Raw genomic sequence first — 23,173 nt, 5'->3', positions numbered from 1 at the left:
CACTGACTGGTGCCAGTATATGTAAAAAAAAAATAATAAAGTGTGTGTGTGTGTATATAATATATATGTGTATATAAAAAATATATTTTACAATTTTTTTTTTTCTTACAATTGTTATTACTATTTTTTTCATTACTGTCACCATAGTGACACTACTACTCTGGGGAGGTGATTGGGATTTTTTTTTTCTTTACACTGATTACTGATTAGTGATGATCATTTTATATAGCGCCAACCGTTTGTGCAGCACTTTGCAACATGAGAGCAGACAGTACAGTTACAATAGAATTCAATACAGGAGGAATCGGAGTGCCCTGCTCATTAGAGCTTACAATCTAGTAGTGAATCAACCCTTTTGTTAATCAACCCTTTTGTGTGTATATGTCCTCTAAATTTTCACAAATTGTATTAGAAAGCACAACCATGTGATGACATAACTGTTTTTTCATTTTTAGATTTCCTTGAAGACCACATGACTGAGACATATTTATCTAAGGCACCATTCATAGTGCAGTGTCCTATAAACAGGAGTTCTGTAACATGTAGCTATTACACACTGAACTAGAAAAGGTACAATTTCTGGGGAAATTGTGAAAGTGTTCTTGCCTCTACAACTGGAGTGGGCGGAGTAACTGGGTGGGGTGGAGTGGCTTGAGTAACTGAAAAGTGTTAAAAAGCTTAATATTGTAAAAAGTATAAATAGTAGTAAAAAAGTTCCATCATTCGCTAAAAGAGCTGAACATTTTTTTCAAAAGTATTTTTTTTTTTCAAAAATGAATTTTTTTTAATCAAAAATGATTTTTTTTTCTTCAAAAATGATTTTTTTTTTCAAAAGTAATTTTTTTTTTCAAAGGTAATTTTTTATTTCAAAAATATTTTTTTTTTCGAAATTATTATTTTTTTTAAAGTAATTTTTTTTTCAAAAATAATTTTTTTTTTTCAAAAATATTTTTTTTTCAAAAATAATTTTTTTTTTTAAAAGTAATTTTTTTTTCAAAAATATTTTTTTTTTCAAAAATAATTTTTTTTTTTTCAAAAATTATTTTTTTACTTTTTTCAAAAATAATTTTTTTTTTCAAAAATATTTTTTTTTTTACATGGGGCGGTCATAATGTTTTGGCTGATCATGGGGTGGTCATAATGTTTTGGCTGATCATGGGGTTGTCAGCTTTTGTCACTTCCCACTCTAGTTTTGAACATTTCGCCATTCATTCCTATGGGACCAATTTCGCCGCAAAAACGTCATTTCGTGGACCATTCGGCAAAACATTCCACAAAGTAATAACACACCAATCGGGAACAATCCGCTCGTTTCGGTATATTATTTGTCTCTGTAGTGTGAAAACTGTGGGAGGAGTCTACAAGCATTATCAAGTCTAGCAGATGAAGTCACATGCATTTGGAGTGTCTCAGCATCTTGTGTTTACAACCACTGTTTCCTAGCAACGCTCATGCCCTGTTTATGCTTCCCAAATACTGCTTCATCAAAACTGCCCCATCAGAATTACCCCATCAAAACTGCCCCATCATATTCCTCTATTATAAATCTGTACATGGTGTGTCTGTCCCCTCCCCCGGGCTCTGTAATCAGAGCTGAGATGCTCCAGCCACCTCCCCCCCTGTGTATAACAGAAGCTTTGGTAACCATGGCAACAAAACAAACACTAACAGTACACTCTGATTAATGGCTAAAATTTCCTGAAATGACCTCTAAACAAATGGCCGTATTTTAAAAACTATACATCCTACAGCGAAGATCTTTATATTGTGAGAATCACAAGACCCAGACCTAGATTTTGATGTATAGTATGTCTCTGAAATATTAAAAATGAAGGCACAGTCGCAGTTTAGAAATTGCCCTTCAAATTTGGAGGGGGCTAGAGTGTAGTTTCAATGAATGTCAATGGACGGCGTGAGTTGCAAACAAATGGTCATATTGTGAAAACTATCAGGACTATGGCTTAGCCGTGGACATGTTTAGTGGCAGCAGGGATAGCTGAACGTTTTGATATAAGATTTGTGTAGGTGGGCTTGAAAATGAGGGAGTGGCGGCAGTTTAGAAATCATGTTCTGATTTTCCAGCTTTTGTCATCTCCCACTCTAGTTTCCCCATTCATTCCTATGGGACCAATTTCGCCGCAAAAACGACGATATTTCGTGAACCATTCGGCGAAACGTTCCACAAAGTAATAGCACACCATTCGGGAACAATCCGCACGTTTCGGTATATTACTTGTCTATGTAGTGTAAAAACTGTGGGAGGAGTTAGGGTGGTAAATTTGGCTATAATAATAAGAATAATATATATGTGAGATAACAGTAAGTGGTCTTGCTATGCAAGAACACTTAATTACACATGATCTTCAGACAGCTAGTGTAAAGAAGTGTAAATGATCAAAAATCTGCTCTACTGTCAATTCATCTGTTACATTAGTATTTAACAGTGACAATGTTCTGTCCCTGACTTCCAGTCGTGCTCCTGTGCTGTCACCCTGACACACAAGCTTTCAATAAAGACTATGACTTGCCATTTCAACACACATTACACAGGAATGGTTCAATGTTATCACCATCGGGAAACCCACACTGAGAAAATCCTGCTGGTGAATCCAGCTTTCACTAATGCACACCCTACAAGAACACACTTGTGATGTAGGCTGGAAAGAGGGCAGTCACAATGGAGCTACATTTTGAAATTTCTGTGTGTTATAGCAGCGCCTCTATCTTAGAAAAATTTGGACTCACCAGACAAAAACTGGGAGTATTATATTTGCGTTTTTCAAAGCAGTAATATTTAATTTACAAGTAATGAAAGTGTCCCTTTAACACTTTTTTTTTTTTAAAGCGGGGGTTCACCCACACCGCCAAAAAAAAATATATATTAAAAGCCAGCAGCTACAAATACTGCAGCTGCTGACTTTTAATACATGGCCACTTACCTGTCCCGGGGTCCAGCGATGTCGGCAGGGGACGCCGAGAACCCGCTCGGTTCTCGGCAGCTGCCGCCGCCATCCTAGGTGAGGGAATCGGGAAGTGAAGCGTTGCGGCTTCACTTCCCGGTTCCCTACTGAGCATGCGCGAGTCGCGCTGCGCGTCCCAAGTGGTCCCCGCTCTCTGCTGGGAGCTGTGTGTTCCCAGCAGACAGCGTGGTGGGGACGGGAAGAGGCATAGACTCCCATGGGAGTCTATGCCGGAAGTGGGTGCAAATACCTGTCTTAGACAGGTATCTGCACCCTCCTCCCCCCTGAAAGATGCCAAATGTGACACCGGAGGGGGGGAGGGTTCCGAAAAGCGGAAGTTCCATTTTTAATCTTACAAGTTGTTCAGGGGAAAATGAGGCTTAAAGGGCCATACACACGGGCTGAATATCGGGCGGCAATAGCTAGTTCAATAGAAACCAGACGATATTTGGCCTGTGTATACAGCACCCAGTCCGACAGAAGCTTCTGCTGTAGGTGCATGACCAAAAAAGTTCTGCCGATCGGCACCTTGGCCGGTATGTTCTGGCAGGGGTGCCCCCCTATCAGAACACAATAGCTCAGCGGGGGGAGATCGCTGTACTAACATAGGATAGTTAGTACAGCAGCTCCTTCTGAGCTCTTCAGTTTTTTTTGTTCAGCCCACTGGGTTGTACGAATAAAAACTGTTATGCCCCCCCCCCCCCAACAGTACTGACTCCCTCCCCTTCCACTTGTGCTAGTAGAGAGGTGGATGTCGGAAATGTGCTGGGGGGGGGTGCTTTTTTTTACCTTTTTCCTGATCACTGTCCCTATCCCTCTCCTCAGTCCATCTATATACATATAATAATATAAGCTTAACAACAGACCTCAGATCAGTGTCCCTCCTCCGGCTCCTGTGTACATGTAAACAGCCAAGGAGGGGGAGGCGGCTTTGGCCCGCTCTGCGGTATGAGGCAGGGATACAGCCAGGGGCAGAGCCACGGAGACTGTAACCCAGACTGCAGTGCAGGTGTTCTGTCCGGCATGGTGGAGACTGGAGAGTGATAGGCGCGGACGAGGAGAAAGTTAACTTCTCCACTTTTAATGCTGGGCAGAGTCGTGGCTGTGAGGTCACTGGTTGCTAGGCAACCAGTGGCCAGAGTCTCAGGTGGAGCTGGAGGCGGAGCGAGCGCCAGCGCTATGGCGGGGTTTGCATACCTTCCAACTTTCTGAGATGGGAATGAGGGACACCTATTAGCAAAAATATGTAGGAATAGGGCACGCCCCTTTAAATGAGAATTATACAAAGAAAAGATTGGTTAAACCCACAGGTGCTTTTTTCCCACTATTATTCTTTTATATTGGCTTCTGGAATTTACAAATGCAGCAATTTGGAATATGGATTAAAGGTTTAGCTCTGTAAAATGCTTTTTAATAGATAATTAGTGCATTTTATATACAACTATATAGATCAGACCAAAATGAGGGACAAACAAGGAAGAAAGAGGGACAGAGGGACATTGCTCTAAATGAGGGACAGTCCCTCCAAATCAGGGACAGTTGGGAGGTATGTATTTACCGGCCCCTTCCCTGCTTTCCATTCTGACATATCCCCGCAGCAACTGGTGGGATAGGGGAGGGGGGGAACCTGGCAGAGCTGCGGGGGCAGAAGAGGGGCCGGGAGACAGTACAGGGGGACTGCAGAACAGCAGGGAACTGAAGAAGAGCACAAGGGGAAGGGGAACCAGAGAATAGCATGGAGACCAGAGCACAGGATGGGATCGGAGAACAGCATGAGGACCTGAGAAGAGCACAAGGGGGAGGGGGGACCGGAGAAGAGCAGAGGAGGGGACCGGAGAAGAGCAGAGGAGGGGACCGGAGAAGAGCAGAGGAGGGGACCGGAGAAGAGCACGGGGAGAGGACCGGAGAAGAGCACGGGGAGAGGACCGGAGAAGAGCACGGGGAGGGGACCGGAGAAGAGCACGGGGAGGGGACCGGAGAAGAGCACGGGGAGGGGACCGGAGAAGAGCACGGGGAGGGGACCGGAGAAGAGCACGGGGAGGGGACCGGAGAAGAGCACGGGGAGGGGACCGGAGAAGAGCACGGGGGGGGACTGGAGAAGAGCATGAGGACTGGAGAAGAGCACGGGGGGGGGGGACCGCAGAAGAGCACGAGTACCAGAGAAGAGCACGGGGGGGACTGAAGAACAACACAGGAGGGGATCGGAGAACAGCATGAGGACCTGAAAAGAGCACGGGGGGGCTGAAGAACAACACAGGAGGGGGTCGGAGAACAGCATGAGGACCTGAGAAGAGCACAGGGGGGGGGACTGAAGAACAGCACAGGAGGGGACCGGAGAAGAGCACAGGAGGGGACCGGAGAAGAGCACAGGAGGGGACCGGAGAAGAGCACAGGAGGGGACCGGAGAAGAGCACAGGAGGGGACCGGAGAAGAGCACAGGAGGGGACCGGAGAAGAGCACAGGAGGGGACCGGAGAAGAGCAGAGGAGGGGACCGGAGAATAGCAGAGGAGAGGACCGGAGAATAGCAGAGGAGAGGACCGGAGAATAGCAGAGGAGAGGACCGGAGAATAGCAGAGGAGAGGACCGGAGAATAGCAGAGGAGAGGACCGGAGAATAGCAGAGGAGAGGACCGGAGAAGAGCAGAGGAGAGGACCGGAGAAGAGCACGGAGGGGGACCGGAGAAGAGCACGGAGGGGGACCGGAGAAGAGCACGGAGGGGGACCGGAGAGGAGCACGGGGGGGGGAACCGGAGAAGAGCATGAGGACTGGAGAAGAGCACGGGGGGGGGGACCGCAGAAGAGCACGAGTACCAGAGAAGAGCACGGGGGGGGACTGAAGAACAACACAGGAGGGGATGAGGGACAAACAAGGAAGAAAGAGGGACAGAGGGACATTGCTCTAAATGAGGGACAGTCCCTCCAAATCAGGGACAGTTGGGAGGTATGTATTTACCGGCCCCTTCCCTGCTTTCCATTCTGACATATCCCCGCAGCAACTGGTGGGATAGGGGAGGGGGGAACCTGGCAGAGCTGCGGGGGCAGAAGAGGGGCCGGGAGACAGTACAGGGGGACTGCAGAAGAGCAGGGAACTGAAGAAGAGCACAAGGGGAAGGGGAACCAGAGAATAGCATGGAGACCAGAGCACAGGATGGGATCGGAGAACAGCATGAGGACCTGAGAAGAGCACAAGGGGGAGGGGGGACCGGAGAAGAGCAGAGGAGGGGACCGGAGAAGAGCACGGGGAGAGGACCGGAGAAGAGCACGGGGACGGGACCGGAGAAGAGCACGGGGAGGGGACCGGAGAAGAGCACGGGGAGGGGACCGGAGAAGAGCACGGGGAGGGGACCGGAGAAGAGCACGGGGAGGGGACCGGAGAAGAGCACGGGGAGGGGACCGGAGAAGAGCACGGGGAGGGGACCGGAGAAGAGCATGAGGACTGGAGAAGAGCACGGGGGGGGGACCGCAGAAGAGCACGAGTACCAGAGAAGAGCACGGGGGGGACTGAAGAACAACACAGGAGGGGGTCGGAGAACAGCATGAGGACCTGAGAAGAGCACAGGGGGGGGGACTGAAGAACAGCACAGGAGGGGACCGGAGAAGAGCACAGGAGGGGACCGGAGAAGAGCACAGGAGGGGACTGGAGAAGAGCACAGGAGGGGACCGGAGAAGAGCAGAGGAGGGGACCGGAGAAGAGGAGAGGACCGGAGAATAGCAGAGGAGAGGACCGGAGAATAGCAGAGGAGAGGACCGGAGAATAGCAGAGGAGAGGACCGGAGAAGAGCAGAGGAGAGGACCGGAGAAGAGCACGGAGGGGGACCGGAGAAGAGCACGGAGGGGGACCGGAGAAGAGCACGGGGGGGGACCGGAGAAGAGCATGAGGACTGGAGAAGAGCACGGGGGGGGGGGGGACCGCAGAAGAGCACGAGTACCAGAGAAGAGCACGGGGGGGGGCTGAAGAACAACACAGGAGGGGATCGGAGAACAGCATGAGGACCTGAGAACAGCAGGGGGGGGGCTGAAGAACAACACAGGAGGGGGTCGGAGAACAGCATGAGGACCTGAGAAGTGCACAAGGGGGGGGGGACTGAAGAACAGCACAGGAGGGGACCGGAGAACAGCACAGGAGGGGACCGGAGAACAGCACAGGGAGAGGACCGGAGAAAAGCACAGGTAGGGGACCCGGAGAAGAGCACAGGAGGGAACCGCAGAAGAGCATGAGGACCAGTGAAGAGCACAGGGGGATCGGAGACTGGGGAACAGCACAAGAGGGGACCAGAGAACAGCACAGGAGAGGACCGAAGAACGGCACGGGAGAGGACCGGAGAACGGCACGGGAGAGGACCGGAGAACGGCACGGGAGAGGACCGGAGAACGGCACGGGAGAGGACCGGAGAACGGCACGGGAGAGGACCGGAGAACGGCACGGGAGAGGACCGAAGAACGGCACGGGAGAGGACCGAAGAACGGCACGGGAGAGGACCGGAGAAGGGCACAGGGGGGGACCGGAGAAGAGCATGAGGACTGGAGAAGAGCACAAGGGGGACCGGAGAACGGCACGGGAGAGGACCGGAGAAGGGCACGGGAGAGGACCGGAGAAGGGCACGGGGGGGGGACCGCAGAAGAGCACGAGTACCAGAGAAGAGCACGGGGGGGGGACTGAAGAACAACACAGGAGGGGATCGGAGAACAGCATGAGGACCTGAGAAGAGCGGGGGGGGGGGGCTGAAGAACAACACAGGAGGGGGTCGGAGAACAGCATGAGGACCTGAGAAGTGCACAAGGGGGGAGGACTGAAGAACAGCACAGGAGGGGACCGGAGAACAGCACAGGAGGGGACCGGAGAACAGCACAGGGAGAGGACCGGAGAAAAGCACAGGTAGGGGACCCGGAGAAGAGCACAGGAGGGGACCGGAGAAGAGCACAGGAGGGAACCGGAGAAGAGCATGAGGACCAGTGAAGAGCACAGGGGGATCGGAGACTGGGGAACAGCACAGGAGAGGACCGAAGAACGGCACGGGAGAGGACCGGAGAAGGACACGGGAGAGGACCGGAGAACGGCACGGGAGAGGACCGGAGAACGGCACGGGAGAGGACCGGAGAACGGCACAGGAGAGGACCGACTACGCTAGTCCTGTGCGCCCTATACTACTTTTTATTTCTATTGTTTTCATATGAAGCTATTTTTAGATTGACGCACGGACTCCTGTATTCAGCATTAGATTGTTGGTCTCTTCGTACACATATATCCTGAGTTTATATGCCACCTGCGTACATGTGTCTCCCATATGCATATTTTTCGTTTATGTAAGTTTATTTACTGCACAGTTGTTTTTTAATAGTTTTTTAATAATTTTGTATAATTTTATTTATTTATTTATTTATTTATTTATTTTTTTGTATATCCAATCCTTTTTCATTTTTTCGGTTTTCCACCAATTTCCTTTCCTGAGTCATGGATTTTCTGTCCGAAATAGATTCTTTAAAATACTCTAAAATAAATGACATTCTAGCAATCATACCCATAGGTTTCTTTACACCTACACTACAATTTTCTCATGTAGAATATAAATCTCTCTGTTCACTGTTCCGAAAATTAGAAAGACTAGTCATCTCTGCTAACCAGCAGTGGTGGGATGAATTTTTTCTTCTCAAATATCTGTCTGCCCACATTACCCCTAGAGGCCTGAGAATTTTAAAAACATGCTCTTTCCTAGACCCAGAGTCCCAGAGAGAATGGTCCTCCATATCTGAATTCTGCACCAACAAATGGATCAGAATTATCTCTGCACAGAGACATATTAAATATGAACAATGTCTCCACCAAATAAAAACAGTATTTTCCCACATTGCAGATCTCACCACCCATTTACCTTCCTCATGGCTGTCCATCTTAACCAAACTTTCCCATAAAAAAGAAGACGCTCTGATAAAACAAAAATTGGGGAAATTTAGCAGAGACTTGAAAGACTATAGTAGTAACAACGTTTTTTCCTGGAAACGCAAATCCGTTCACAGTCTTCCATCCCTTATGGATATCAATCCGTTTGCTCCCATTGTCCCTCGTAAAATATTCCCCTCCAATAAAACAACAACTTCCAACACAGCAGCTGCTGGTGGAGGGAGTTTGCAGAATAAGGTAATCAATACCACTGCCTTGGCACCCACGACACCATCCCCTACTGACAGTTCAATTCTTGTTCAGCCTATACAGGTGACACAAGTAACCCCCACTTCCACTGTACTTAACATCCACAACGCCCTTCCTTGTTCTACTATTACTTCAGATAGCCAACAGAGTACTGGCAATACTGTTAATAACACATGTGTTCCATCTATAACATCCCCTGTTTCTTTGGTATCTTTTGGCTCCAACTCCTCACTTATCACACCCCTTGCAACCACTTCATCTTCAGAACTAACTGCGGTCCCTTTTTTAGTGCTCGATCTTCCTCGGACAAAACCACAAAAAAGAAAACACACAGAAGAGGATGTCGAGGCAGAGGCAATAAGCAACACTCCAGACCCCAGCAAAAAGAGAGTACTGTTAAAATCTTCAACCTCTCCTCCCATATCCTAACTAATGACGAAATCTCCTTACTTAGTCGAGGTCTTAATTTTGCTCCATCTGCTGCTCCCAATCCCTTCCTTCTCTTCAAAGATTTGAATAAATTTGTCCGTCTCCTTACTTTAAAAAGATTTTTCAACATCCAATCCAATAAACATCGTTCACATGTTGATTCAAACACACTTGAAGTGTCCCATAATACTACTGAGGCTCATACTGACAGTGATCCCCTTTCCATTTTAGAAGAATTGTACTATCATCCCTCCATCTTATCCTCTCCTTCAGCAGATCACGATAATGATTTTGTGCTGTACACGCAACATCTGATAACTTCTCCACCCATTCAAAACACCACCCTCAAACCCACATCGGTCTTCTATCCAACCCAGTCCAAAGGCTCATGTATCGATGCGTTTTATCGCATCGTTCATGCAGAAATACAGGAGCTGTGTAATAACAATAAAAATAAGAATAAAAACTCCATCTCCAACCTTACCCATCATGAACAAAGAGCTCTTGACACACTCACCAACAATCTAGAACTGGTTATAAAGAGTGCTGACAAAGGGGGAGGTATAGTGATACAGAATAGAGCTGATTATGTCTCTGAAGCCATGCGACTATTATCTGACACCAATACATATATCAGACTCAATAAAGATCCCTTACCCGTATTCACCACCGAAGCTTCTTCTCTGGTTAAAAAAGCACTGAAGGAAAACATCATCACACCACAAGAGGCCTCTTTTTTAGTTAAAGAAGTACATTTCACTCCCTACTTTTACCACCTGCCCAAGGTGCATAAAGACCTTAAAACACCACCTGGGCGACCGATTGTGGCCTCTATGGATAGCATCAGTAGTGGACTATCACAGTACATAGATCAATTCCTCCAGCCACTGGCCCAATCTCTCCAGTCACATATTAGAGATGGCGTTCATCTGCTGGAAACTTTAACCACCTACTCCTGGGACACAAACTACCACTGGGCCTCTCTAGATGTTCAATCCCTTTATACATCTATACCTCATGAAGTGGGCCTCAATGCCCTACAGTTCTTTCTCTGTCAAGATCCCATGCTCAATCCAAGGCAAGCTTCCTTTATTGTTGAGGCCACTTCCTTTTGTCTTACACACAATTATTTTAAATTTGAGGACAACTTTTTTTTGCAGCTACAGGGGACAGCTATGGGGGCGCATTTTGCGCCCTCATATGCGAACCTTACCATGGGGCATTGGGAGCATCAATATATATGGAACAACAATCCATTTTTTTCCCATATTGTTTTTTATGGCCGCTATATAGATGACGTGATCATCATTTGGGATGGCAGTGTATCAGTATTCTCAGACTTTGTTACATATTGCAACACCAATAATATGGGCCTTACCTTTACCTCTGTTATTGACCCAAACAAATTAGCCTTTTTGGACCTCGAACTGTTTTGGATAGGTAAGGAGATACACGCCAAAAACTTCACCAAACCAACAGCTGGAAATTCCTTCCTCCACTATAAGAGCTGCCACCACCCTCTTTGGCTAAACAACATACCTAAGAGCCAGTTCTGTAGGCTTAATAAGAACTGTACATTACAGGGTGATTATGATACTGAAGGTCTCATCCTAAAAGAAAAATTTCTTGAAAAGGGATTCCCCGTTGATCTCGTGGATACAGCGTATCAAAAATATAAGAGTAAACCGCCTACTGATAATTCCCATCCACGCCAAAACACTGACAATAGTAATCCACGATTTATTACCCAATTCCATACCCAATACAAACAAATGGAAAATATCGTTAAAAAACATTGGCCTCTACTATTACAAGACGAACATCTACTTCCCACTCTGTCTGATAGACCCCAATTTGCCTATAGGAAGGCACCCAATATTAAGAGTAAGGTAGCGACCAGCAAACTCAGGGCTAGACCTCCACCTCCTGGTCATCATATGCCCACCTTCCTAGCTATTTCTGGGATGTATCAGTGCCGCAAACCCCTCTGCAAGACCTGTCGGTTTGTGACACATGGCCAGAAAGATTTTCACGTCAAAGGCAAAACATATCCAATAAAGGGCTTCCACACATGTTCCTCTGACCATGTCATATATTGCCTCACTTGTCCCTGTGGTCTATTTTATGTAGGGCGCACTATCCGGCCACTACGGAAACGGTTTGGTGAACACCGTCGCTTTATTGAAGGCGGACTAGATAATCACAGTGTCCCCAAACATTATCTACACGTCCATGATAAGTCCACTAGCGGCCTCAGAGTATGGGTCATTGAGGCAATGTCAAAAGATCTCCCCCCAGCTGAACGTTACCGACGACTATGCCATAGAGAAATGTATTGGATATTTCTATTAAATGTTTTAGCCCCTGGAGGGTTAAACGAGGACTTCGAAGTTAGTGCCATACTTTGACAATACATTTCTTTACCACACTTATCTTATCTCCCCCCCCCCCTTTTTTTAGAATTTTTAATAAAAAGATGTTTTATTATCACTAATACTTTTATTTCCACATACCCTCTTTTATTCGAATCTATGGGCGTTCTCATGTCATATTCTTTATATATATTTTTTATATATTTTTATATGATGATATTTTAATGTTACTAATGTCATGCATGGTCCCCTTTTTTCTCCCCCCCCCCCCCCTTTCTTGTTACCCATTTGCGGACAATTTGTTATGTGCAGCATTTTTTATGATCTGTCAGACCCACACATTGGGTACTTTGATTGTCATACAGATCGTTTTTAACCTTTATTATCACCATCCTTGATTTTATTTTCTTCAATTGGTTTGTTTTTTCGTTTTTCAGCATGCTATTGAAGGTGTGTGTCTACATTCATATGCATTCACTAGACCTATTGTTATTTAACCTTGTTATCCCCGCCCCCCGGCCAATCCACTGCCAGTGTGCTTGTATATATCCTCCCCAGCCATCAGTGTAATCCGAGGTTGAGAAAGGAACGAATGATGGTTCCGAAACGCGTCCCTCATTGATGACATCACATCCCCTCTCCGGCCTTTCGTTTGCGGTTCAGGCTGGTCACAGAGCCGCTCATCGGATGACATCACTTCCGGGTTCGCAGCCCTCACACGCTGACGACGCCGGCTTCACAGCTTTTAAAAGTCAGCGGGGAGTCAGCAGCGCCTTGCACCTGCAGAGCTCTGCGGTGTGATGCAATAGGGTGGCTGCCCTTAAGCTGCCCCCTAGCGGACATCCTGCCTCATTGGAGATGTGTCTTCTCCTCCTCCTTTCAGGCACCCAAGCACAGTCAGTGACCTCATCATCCCCTCCCTCCTCATCACTGGAGCAAACTTGGCAGCATGCTGCAGCTGAGGGAACATGACTGCCAGCTTCTTGTCCTTCTGTGGCACCCCCTCTCTCTAGGCTCACGTTACTCCCTTCCTCAACCTGTGAACCAACATCGGAGCCTTCAAATCGCTGTGCATCCTCCAGCAGCATATAACGACACTGTTACATACATAGTTACATAGTAGGTGAGGTTGAAAAAAGACACAAGTCCAACCATGTGTGTGATTATGTGTCAGTATTACATTGTATATCCCTGTATGTTGCGGTCATTCAGGTGATTATCTAGTAGTTTCTTGAAGCTATCAATGCTCCCCGCTGAGACCACCGCCTGTGGAAGGGAATTCCACATCCTTGCCACTCTTACAGTAAAGAACCCTCTACGTAGTTTAAGGTTAAACCTCTTTTCTTCTAATTGTAATGAGTGGCCACGAGTCTTATTAAACTCTCTTCTGCGAAAAAGTTTTATCCCTATTGTGGGGTCACCAGTACAGTATTTTTAAATTGAAATCATATCCCCTCTCAAGCGTCTCTTCTCCAAAGAGAATAAGTTCAGTGCTTGCAACCTTTCCTCATAACTAAGATCCTCCAGACCCTTTATTAGCTTTGTTGCCCTTCTTTGTACTCGCTCCATTTCCAGTACATCCTTCCTGAGGACTGGTGCCCAGAACTGGACAGCATACTCCAGGTGCGGCCGGACCAGAGCCTTGTAGAGTGGGAGAATTATCGTTTTATCTCTTGCGTTGATCCCCCTTTTAATGCATGCCAATATTCTGTTTGCTTTATTAGCAGCAGCTTGGCATTGCATGCCATTGCTGAGCCTATCATCTACTAGGACCCCCAGGTCCTTTTCCATCCTAGATTTCCCCAGAGGTTCTCCCCCCACTGTATAGATTGCATTCATATTTTTGCCACCCAAATGCATTATTTTACATTTTTCTACATTGAACCTCATTTGCCATGTAGTCGCCCACCCCATTAATTTGTTCAGGTCTTTTTGCAAGGTTTCCACATCCTGCGGAGAAGTTATTGCCCTGCTTAGCTTAGTATCATCTGCAAATACAGAGATTGAACTGTTTATCCCATCCTCCAGGTCGTTTATAAACAAATTAAATAGGATTGGTCCCAGCACAGAACCCTGGGGAACCCCACTACCCACCCCTGACCATTCTGAGTACTCCCCATTTATCACCACCCTCAGAACTCGCCCTTGTAGCCAGTTTTCAATCCATGTACTCACCCTATGGTCCATGCCAACGGACCTTATTTTGTACAGTAAACGTTTATGGGGAACTGTGGTCGAATAATTCTGGGGACTCCTCCGTGCATGATAGTGGGGCTACGGAAGGAGTGACTGGACAAGGACCCAGTGGAATAAGCTGCTTGGGCCTTTTTCGACACGTGTGCAGCAGATCGCACCATTGCGGTTTGCAACCTATGTCTGAAGCGGATCAAGCGTGGCCGCATGAGCACCACATGCTTGACCAAACATATGATGACCTGCCATGCAGTCTGTTGGCCACAGCACTCGAAAGACCCACATCATAGAAAAAGGTGGACTTCCACTTTCTCCTCATCTGGGATCTCCAACCCTACTATACCTCCAGTCCTCTCAAAAACAGGGACGCTTGACCTATGTTCCATGTTTGGCACAAGTCTTGAATTTGTGGTGCAGCAGTTCTTGACCAGGTACCCAGGCTTACAAGATCTCCTGAGACAGGCCAGAAAAGTCTGTGGTCATTTCCGCCGGACATACCATGCCAGTGCTCGGCTGGCTGACATTCAAAGGGAATGCAACCTGCCCACCAACCGCCTAATTTGTGACATGCCCACCATGTGGAACTCAACATTGGCAATGCTGCAGCAGCTTCACACACAGCAGAGGGCCATCAATGAGCGAGTATGGCACCAGGACAGGGTCAGGGGAGCTTGGCTTCTTTTCGCCATGCCAGTGGCTACTGATCAAGGATGCATGCACTGTTCTGTCACCATTTCAGGAGGCCACAAGGATTGTGAGCAACGACAATGTATGCATCAGTGACGCTGTATCTCTAGTCTTCCTGCTGGAGCACACTCTTCATGGAATCCTAGACAGGGCACTTGAGGCAGAACAACGGGTGGAAGAGGACTTCCTTTCCTCTCAAGGCCCCCTTTATCCAGATAGCATTCCTGCGGGCCCGCCAAACACACAGGAAGAAGAGGAGGAGGAGGATTGTATCAGCATGGGTGTAGAGGATAACACTCAGCAGCAGTCTTCAAAGGATGGTTTTCAGTCCCCAGAAACCCAAGGAATTGTATGCATTGTATGCATCCCCCTTTCTGATAGTTTAGGGATACTCATGACCATCTATGTATTCACTCTGCGTACACTTTTTGATGTGCAGTGTACATGCAATTTTTGATTTCCATCTGTGTTGTCTCTTCTTTTGCTCTAGAATGTGTTTTTTATCTCATGTTTTTTATCTCATGTTTTTTATCTCATGATATCTCTATATACCTAGATATGTGAATTTGCCCTGCATATATGGATGTCTTATATGAAAATCTTTTTTGCCAATTGTGTGCATCAATATAGGATGACATACTTACATTCATATTTGTTACTACTCTTGTACTTTATTGATCTTGTACAATTATTGAAATGTTGTCCCCTTTATCAGCTTGCTCCCCTTCCCCCTTGGAGTAGCCATCGTGGCTGCCTGCGCCGCCCCACTCCCGGGGTTGGCTCCCCCAGATGTGTCTTCCCGGCAAGGTAAGGCGGGGAGGCGGGACTCCTCTATGGATGGTTCCCCCTCCCGCCGTTCCCCATTGGATACCCAGGGTGGACCTGGTTGCCAGATTGGGGATTCCCCCTTGCCGGCGGCGTTCAGGGACATCCCCGGACGTCTCCGCTCACTGCGCATGCGCGGGGCCCCGCGCGTGCCACGTGACGCGGGTACGTCACGCAGTTGCGACGGTGATGACGTCAGTGGACGGGGCGCTTGCTCTCCCTGAACGCCGAGGAGATCACACGAGGCCGCTTCGCGGCCGCCATGCCCCCGTACTAGGTCCCCCCCGGAGCGGTCTTATTAGTGGAATACTGACACCTGCCATCAATCAACCCACATTGGAGCTCCGCCCTAATTTCAGGGGCTTATATACATTCCCTCATCCCCTCCCTATCACTCTGAACACTTCCTGTCTAGCTGATGGTCTCCCCTACGGCTTCTCATCGTAAGTACACTATTTGGTTTCACGTTATTGCACTTTTGCTGCCCTCTAATATAATTTTTGGCCTATTACAACGACCATATACATATACATACTAAATACTCAATATTTTTTATTTTATTCTATACTTTCAGACTTGCCAAATGGTAACCTGGACAGGCGCTTATTTAGCCAGTTCTAGGCAGTGACCTATCCCGGGTCAGGTCATACCTAAGTGCAAGCAATTTTGGGCAACATAGTGTGATTTCTGCACTGTTTTTATCTTGCTTATAAGGTAATTTACCTGGCACACCTGATATATAATTTTTTTCCCTCACCAGAGGGCACTGTTCACCTGGCTTTCACATTATTATTATTTTGCAATGGTTTTTGTTTCTCACTATATTTTTGTGTGTTCACTTCTCACACACCTCCTTGTTTACATCATGGATTTATATCCCAGGTCTTTATAACTTTTTTCACTTTCCTGTTTCACCCTTCATCAATCACATTCCCTATTCTACCTACACTCCTTTATAGGGTTGAGGTATTAATTCGTTTTCTATTACCTCCTTTTCAATTTAGATAATTTTTCTACCTCAGTGTGCACTCCGCCATATCTCTCATATCTAAATGGGTAATTTAAACCATGATTATGGTATATATATGTGGGTGTGCATACACGCACATATATGTCTGTGCGGATCTTTGTACGCACAGACACACACACCCAGTACGCATGGGCCACGGCCCATGTTGTGGGTGGATATAGGCAGTCCTGGTTTTTTATAACCAGGCCGATACAAACATATATACGCTTCTTGCACCCATTAGACTTTATGTTGGAGTGCACACCAATACATAATATACATTGTTTCCATCTTTTTTATTCTTCTTTCCCTGGGTTGTTACTGCAGGTGTCTTCCCTATTTGACCGCCTGGGTGGCCTGCGTATAGGGGGTGCCTCTTAGTGTGACCTCTTGTAAGTCACATCTTCTTGGGATCTTCCTCCCCCTGGAAATGGGGGCTGCGGCGGTGATGCCATGAGACCTCCGGGGGAAGGTGAACGGGCAATTTCTTAACCTTAAAGGGATCTACCCAACAAAGAAGCTCCTGGGTTTAGAACACTCATTACTGGGTAAATATGCTGTATTGATATGTTATGTATTTGTTTCCAATGTACACTGACTTTTTTTGACACATGCATCTCTTGATATAATTTTAGCAAAATTGACCTCTGAAGAAGACCTGGAACAGGTCGAAACGCGTCAGGTCCATCTATATTTTGCCTAAGTCAACCTACATGTCATGTTGTCATGAATATATATTTACAGTGTATGTGTTGAGTGTTATGCATTGATATACACCCCATGGGAGCTCATTCTTTTTAACCAGTGTGTTCAAGTTTTTTGTACAATAAAGATACATTTTTATGAATTGGCTCTCCACCCTTTCCCTTCTTTTTGCTGCCTAAAAACCCCAAGTGGGGAATTTGTCTCTTTCTTTTTTGTTTCAATCATCAGGGGTGAGCAGCACCTTCTCTCTTCCCTGTGTCCCCCCTTCTTCTTTAGTTACGGATAATGTGATCCTTAGTGATCCAGAGGACTCAGAATCAAATGCCTCTGCAAACTTATGCTGCATGGCCTCCCTGATTCTACAAAGACTGTGAAAGGACCCTAGGATTCGTGGTATCAAGGAAAGAGATCATTACTGGCTGACAACCCTTCTTGATCCATGTTACAAGGGTAAAGTTGCAGAACTCATCCTGCCTCCGCAGAGGATGAAACATCTTCAGGAGGCCTTGAAGAAAGGTTTGTGTAACGCATTTTCAGAGCCTGGGAGGTTACCATTTCCTGGTGCTGGATAACGTGTTGCTGAGGCTCAGCAGAGGAAGAGCGGTGGATAAGGTGGCCGGCTGACTGATGCCTTTAAACTATTTTTCAGTCCTCAGCGCCAAGGTCTGTTCGGTTCAAGCAACCATCGCTAGCGTCTGCATTATATGGTGCAGGAATATCTAGGGGCAAGAGCAGACTTGAAGACCTTTCCAACGGAGCATCCACTGGGTTACTGGGTCTTGAGGATGGACCACTGGCCAGAACTTGCTCAATATGCAATTGAGCTACTGGCCTGTCTTGCATCCAGCGTGCTTTCTGAACGGACATTCAGTGCTGCTGGAGGGTTTGTAACAGATCAAAGAGTGCGCCTGTCCGCAGACTCCATTGATAGGCACACATTCATAAAAATGAATCAGTCTTGGATCAGCAGCTATCAAGCACCTGATGCTGATGTAACTGTTTGAATTTGCTATGGATTTGGGATCCCTTGAAGACTGCCTATGCTGACTATCCTATTCCTTCCCAATCTTGATGATGCTAGCTTCTAACAATATTTTTTGTTTAGGGCACCACCCAAGGCTCAATTTTCCTGCCCCTGTTTAACAGGGCCACGTAATTACAATTTTTTATATAATATTTCACAGCAGGGCCCGTTCCTGCGCCCAACAAGAGTAACTGTGAGGGGTTACAGTGTTCTCGCACCACTAACACCTAAGGACCAATTTTTCTGCAGAGTATATAGTTCAGGCCGTATAGTGTGTATATATACTGCTGTGTATATAGTGCCTGGGGGACCCCACACCATTTTTTTAAATTTTAGTGCGGGGTTCCCCTTAATATCCATACCAGACCTGAAGGGCCTGGTATGAATTTTGGGGGGGACATTCACGACATATTTTTTTTTGTATTTTTGGCTCGGGGTAATGGACTGGGGGGGAACCCACGCCATTTTTTTTTCAATGATTTTTATCTATATTGCCGGGATCCAACAATACATTACAGCTGCGAGCAGCTTTAAATGACATTTATTCCTTCAGAAATGTAATTTTGCTGTGGTACTATTATAAACATGGGAAAGATGCACTACTTTACAGGCAGACTAGGAAGACCCCAGGAACGATATTTAAAGAAATATTTCCTTTTTATTGTTTCATTTTAAGCATTATTAAAATCATTGCTCCTGAAAAAACGGCTGCTTTTAAAACTTTTTTTTTGCATTGATACATGTCCCCTGGGGCAGGACCCAGGTCCCCAAACACTTTTTATGGTGATAACTTGCATATAACCCTTCAAAATTAGCACTTTTAATTTTTCACTTTCGCGTCCTATGGACTTTAACGGTTTTCGTACAATTTTTTTGCCTGTTCGCATGTTCTGCTCCGAAACTTAATCCTGACCCCTGATTTCTATCTGTTACTTAAACAGTTACCAACCGGCCCATAGACGAATGACGGCTGCAGGGCGGTTGGATAACTCTGGGAGGGCGTACAGTGACGTCCTCCCAGAATCCCACTCTCGTGCGCCCCCTGGGGCGCGCACTCGAGAACATCCGTGACCGCCGGGTCCCACGGATCACAGTAAATGTCCGCTATTTACCACGTGATCGTTCCGTCAAATGATGGAGCGATCACTTGTAAACAAACTGGTGTCATGTCATGACGCCGGTTCCTTTCTCCCCTCTGTGTACCGATCAGTACAGTGTGGGAGGAGAGGGGGAAAGATCGGATGGCATCAGAGCTGTGGGCTGGATCTGTAGTGCCCACAGCGCTGCTCTGTAACAATTGCAGTGACATCCAGAGCCAGACATCCATCCCTCCATGCTCAGCAATACCCTGCAATACGCCGCAATACTCTGCAATACTCTTTAATACCCTGCCATACCCTGTCATACCCTGCCATACTCTGCAATACTCGGTGATACCCAGCCATACTCCACCATACCCAGTCATACTCGGCGATACCCTGCCATACTCAGCCATGCTTGGCCATGCTCAGCCATACTCGGCTGTACTCGGCCTCTGTATGTGGCCAGGCTGTGGAAGTCTCACACATGTGGTATCACCGTACTCAGGAGGAGTAGGAGAATCTATTTTGGGGTGTCGTTTTTGGTATGTACATGCTATGTGTTAGAAATATTGTATAAATGGACAACTTTGTGTTAAAAAAAAATGCATTTTAACCACTTCCCGCCCGCTGGCCATCATATGACGTCCTTGACTTTGTGCGGGGATATCTGAATGATGCCTGCAGCTACAGGCATCATTCAGATATCCGCTTTTTCAGCCGGCGATTCCCTACACCATAAGAATGATCATAGCGGCTGTTCCGCTGCTTTATCGTTCTTACGGGAGGCGAGAGGGGACGTTCCCCCCCCCCTCCTAGCTAATAGGAACACACGATCTGTCAGAACAGGACAGGGAAGTGTGTGTCTACACACACTCGTCCCTGTTCTGTCTCTCCTGCTCACGATCGCTCGTGGCTGGCGGTCATGAGCATCGGCACCCCCGCTGTGCAGCGGGCGCGCGCCTGCTATCCCAACCCCATGAGCCGACATATAGCTATGACGGCTCGCGCAGGGGAGCCAACCTGCCGCAGTATAACTGGAAGTGGTTAATTCCGACCCTGAACTCTGTGCATTACTTTACCCTGACCCCTAGACTCCTTGTGTTACCTAAATCCAACCCCTGAACTTAAAGAGTAATTCCACTTTTGTTGAGAAAACATTCCCCTCTGAGTGATCTATGTACATTGCAGGGATTATAACTAACTTTTTTGCAGATTCCTACCTTTTTGTTATTTTGAAGAAATATCTGTCTGTGTCCATGTACAAAGTGAATGTGAATGGCAGTGACATTATAATTACCAAACAGCTGCTGCACTTGCAGGGTTCTAATTAGGAAATTGGCAGGGTCTGAATCCCTTTAGACGTGAATTCCTTTTGGGAGTATCTCACCAAAAATGACATTTTTGTTGGAGAGGATGCCCAAAATCTGACTTGTATCTCAGTGCTGACTTTTGGAACAATCAGTGAGCCAATAACACATGCAGGGAAATACATTTTTGTGTACCGAACATCCCCAGGTTGCCATATTGTATTATACAGAAAATGACAGTGCTGCAGATTTATAAGGAAAGATTGAATGAAAAAACTGAACTGATTCCACCCTCCACACATTTGCTGTGAATGCGGGAATTCTCTTTGTGTGTCATTGTTTTCTGACAGAGGAGAGACTCCACCTCCAACAGAGTACACAGATCTGCGCTGCAGCCTATTGCCTGAGGTGCTGATCGAGCGAGAATATACCGATAGGGCAGCTGAACAGAAGTCGATCGGTAGATCGACTTCTGTTCAACATCGGTGGCTACACATGGATCAAAATTTGCCTGGTCCCTGCTGAACTGGCCAAATTTCAATCCATGTGTGGCCAGCTGCACTCTGGACCCCTGAACTCTGTGCAATACTAAAGCCTGAGCCCTGGACGTCAGAAATGGGGGACACTAGGTGCAATCTATGCGTTACTTACTCCTGACCTGATCCCTGAACTCTGTACGTTACTTAATATGGACCATGAGTTACCTAACCCTTAAGCCCCGTACACACAAGCTGAATGCCAGCCGACATTGGCCAGTTCAATAAAAACTGGCCGCCATTCAGCCCGTGTGTATGCCAGCCATTCCTACCGACACCCAGCGCTATCTAAGTGTTTCCTGTGGGGGGGGGGGGAGGGGGGCTGTCCCCCTGTTAGAACACAACAGCTCAGCAGGGGAGATTGCTGTGCTAACATCCAATCATTAGTACAGCGACTCCAACCAGAGCTGACAGTTTTTTTAGCCCGCTGGGTTGTAAAAAAAAAACTCAGTGTGTCCTAGGCTTCTCATGCTACCTAAGGTATTTTGTTTTTATACCTTGAATGCCTCTTTTTCCAAAAGTCTAATGCCGCGTACACACGGTCGGACTTTTCGTCTACAAAAGTCCAACGGACGCTGACGGACTAAAGCTGGCTGGTAATCCGATCGTGTGTGGGCTTCTCCGGACTTTCAACGGACTTTTTCAGCCTCAAATCCGACGGACTTTAGATTTGAAACATGCTTCAAATCTTTCCGACGGACTCGAGTCCGGTCGAAAAATCCGCTCGTCTGTATGCTAGTCTGACGGACAAAAACCCACGCTAGGGCAGCTATTGGCTACTGGCTATCAACTTCCTTATTTTAGTCCGGTGTACGTCATCACGTAAGAATTCGACGGACTTTTGTGTGATCGTGTGTAGGCAAGTCTGTTCGTTAGAAAGTCCGCCGCAAGTCCGTCGAAAGTCTGTCGGACAGGCTGTCGGACTTTTGTAGCTGAAAAGTCCGACCGTGTGTACGCCCCATAAGAGCAATTGCTTCAGGGTTTGCTGAAAATAGAGGTGTCATTTTGTGGGTGTGGTTTTGTGGAAGTGGTGAGTAGGGTTTTCCTAATGTGTACTGTACGTCCAGATAGCTTGGATAGGTTGGCAGTGAAGAGGAAGAGCTTCAGAGGACTGTTCTTAAGCTGGCCATACATTATACAATTTTCCTATTCAATTACCTTTAGATTCCTTTAGATCAAAGCCATTGTTTCTAATTTTTAGGAACTCGTTAATGATTGGAATGGTACCACTGGATTGGCGTAGGGCCAATGTGGTGCCCATATTTAAAAAGGGATCAAAGTTTTTACCAAGTAACTATAGACCTGCTAGTTTAACTTCTATAGTCAGGAAGATACTGGAGAGTTTAGTAAAAGACCACATAGATGAGTTCTTGCTGGAAAACTGGTAAGCAAAGGCGTTTGACACATTTCCCCACACACTGCTAAAGTGTAAGGTAAAGTCTACAGGCTTGGAAAGATCAGTTTGTAAATGGATGGAAAACTGGCTAAAAGACAGAATTCAGGGAGTAGTGGTTAATGATTCTTACTCTGAATGGTATAAGGTTATCAGTGGTGTACCCCAAGGTTCAGTGTTGGGACCTTTACTTTTTAATATATTTATCAATGATATACAGTAGGGTCTGGGATTAAAAGTACCATTTCAGTCTTTGCAGATGACACCAAGCTATGCAGTGGAATAACTTCCTTACAGGATGTCTCCAATTTACAAGCTGACCTCAATACACTGTTTAATTGTGCGACTATGTGGCAGATGAAGTTTAATGTTGATTAATGTAAAGTTATGCACTTGGGGGGCTAAGGATATGCATGCATCATACATACTAGGGGGAGCACAACTAGGAGAATCAGTGGTGGAGAAGGATCTGGGGGTTTTGGTAGATTATAAGCTTAATAATG

This window comes from Aquarana catesbeiana, linkage group LG03 (genome assembly GCF_042186555.1).
Source record: "Aquarana catesbeiana isolate 2022-GZ linkage group LG03, ASM4218655v1, whole genome shotgun sequence".
NCBI classification, from domain to species: domain Eukaryota; kingdom Metazoa; phylum Chordata; class Amphibia; order Anura; family Ranidae; genus Aquarana; species Aquarana catesbeiana.
Note: the sequence above shows the minus strand (reverse complement) of the source record.